The sequence below is a fragment of the Anneissia japonica genome, unplaced genomic scaffold (assembly GCF_011630105.1).
Source record: "Anneissia japonica isolate Jap-2015-1 unplaced genomic scaffold, ASM1163010v1 scaffold288059_len961885_cov194, whole genome shotgun sequence".
Classification (NCBI taxonomy): domain Eukaryota; kingdom Metazoa; phylum Echinodermata; class Crinoidea; order Comatulida; family Comatulidae; genus Anneissia; species Anneissia japonica.
This window is the reverse complement of record NW_022740566.1, coordinates 381,038-382,913: the sequence shown is the minus strand read 5'-3', so window position 1 is coordinate 382,913 and position 1,876 is coordinate 381,038. Positions and strand designations below refer to the sequence as shown.

At 35.5% G+C, this 1,876-nt stretch overlaps 1 protein-coding gene across 1 annotated transcript in view; it reads right to left on the bottom strand.

Moving 5' to 3' along the window:
- LOC117118265 (CD97 antigen-like) overlaps positions 1 to 1,876 on the bottom strand; it is a 16,412-nt gene that overhangs the window by 7,056 nt on the left and 7,480 nt on the right. The gene's annotated exons all lie outside the window — the stretch shown is intronic.

The window sequence follows — 1,876 nt, the reverse complement described above, 5'->3', positions numbered from 1 at the left end:
GTTGTAGATATGATATATATATATACATATATATATATATATATATATATATATATATATATAGGCATATATAATTACTACAGTATAAGTTCTATAAATGTATACATAATATCATTTATAATAATATATGGAGACCACGGCTCTAGCAATATTAACATACCAAGCGCAGCAAGTAACAGCGGTATTATAGTCCCTAGCATACTCTAAGCACTGAACACTCTGAATATTCACAGAATGAAGAAGACGATGCCTGTCCGTAGATTACCTCTCAGCTAACAGTCATGCAAATATATCAATGGCTTTGATGCGACAGAATCATATCAAACTACGAAGTAGGCTTACGTTTTTGATCATAATTAAATTTTGTATCTGCTATAGTAACAGGTATGAGATGATTTATCAATAAACAATATCTTGAACAAAAAATTTCAGAAGCAACATCTTATAAGTTATGCTGTGTATTATGTTTATCAAAAGCAGAAAGTAAAAGTAATAAATTGAAACTTAACCTAATGGTATCAATTTGACAAAAGGCGCATAATCAAATAAAACTGTATTCTTTGTTGATAAACGCTCATTTTACTCTCCGATTTTAGGCCTAAGATGTATACGACGACAATTGTTGCCCATGAAAATCTGGCACTAATTCACAGCCACGGGATGTTTCAGTCGGAAATATAATATACCGTTATAGTATTGCTTTCATTATCTCTCAATGCAAATTACATTTTATTATATTGATAATTATGTTTAAAACGAAAATTTTCTTATTTTCTTCCACTCTCATGTCTCACATCTCATAAGAAATCGAATGTACTTATATTATGCATGTTAATAATAGTAACAGGTCTACAATTAAATCATTTTACATCTTGTTTTCATTTACCTGTACTGATATAAGGCGTGTCTAAGACAAGGTATGTACAAAATAAGGAGATTGATCACGTAACTGTTACCGTGTAGCAGTATGAATCACAATTAAATTGGGTTTAAAAAAAAAAAAAAAGAATAAAAAAATGACCACACCCTTTAAAAAAATACCACAATCCTGCTACTACTGACATAGCCTATCTTTTTAACTAAACCATATTTTTCTGAGTGAAGGCCTACATCATGTGGTTACTAATTAACATACGTGGGGGGGGGCCCTCTCCCTCCTCCAACTAAATCCGCCCCTGACCATATATTATACTAGCATGACCTTCTTATTGAAAAGTATCCATGTTTCTTTTAGGCCTACGCGCATTGTGTTTGGCCAACAACGCAGTACACTCTTAAAAATAGAGTAGGGGAGGGATTGTCTCCGGTTTATTAGTACAGTATATTGGATCTATTTAAATTAAAAGTCCATTGTCAGAGGTAGCTTGTTCACACGAGAGCAACTAGACGTACGGTCGCGTCAGTGGCGTCCTAGAGGTTCGGGCGCCCGGCCGCAAGAGTAGAAAATTGCGCCCCCACCCCACAATTATAATTATAATATTTTGAAATTAATTGATATTGGTTGTATAGACTTTAAACATATGCGTACTGTACTTCCATCGGGACGTCCATATAATGCACTGTCTAAATAACATTATTTAAACCCGAATAACTATTATTATCCTAGCTCTCGTTACCAGGAATGAGGCCAGAATTTGCACGAGGGGGGTCCAATGTTCGGGGGAGGGGGATGCCCCAACGAGGGGGAAGATTTCCTTAAAGAGAGCAAAGTGGGAATGATCGAGCGTCGCTTAAAATCTTCCGAAAGTTGCCTAGAAGCCCCCGAAAATTCAATACTAAGAATACTATTCAATACTAAGTAGTGCCAAAGCAGAATATAGTCTCGCTTTTCCCATCGTGGCTCTGAGGTATGGCAGGATGAGCTTTAGTCATGTAG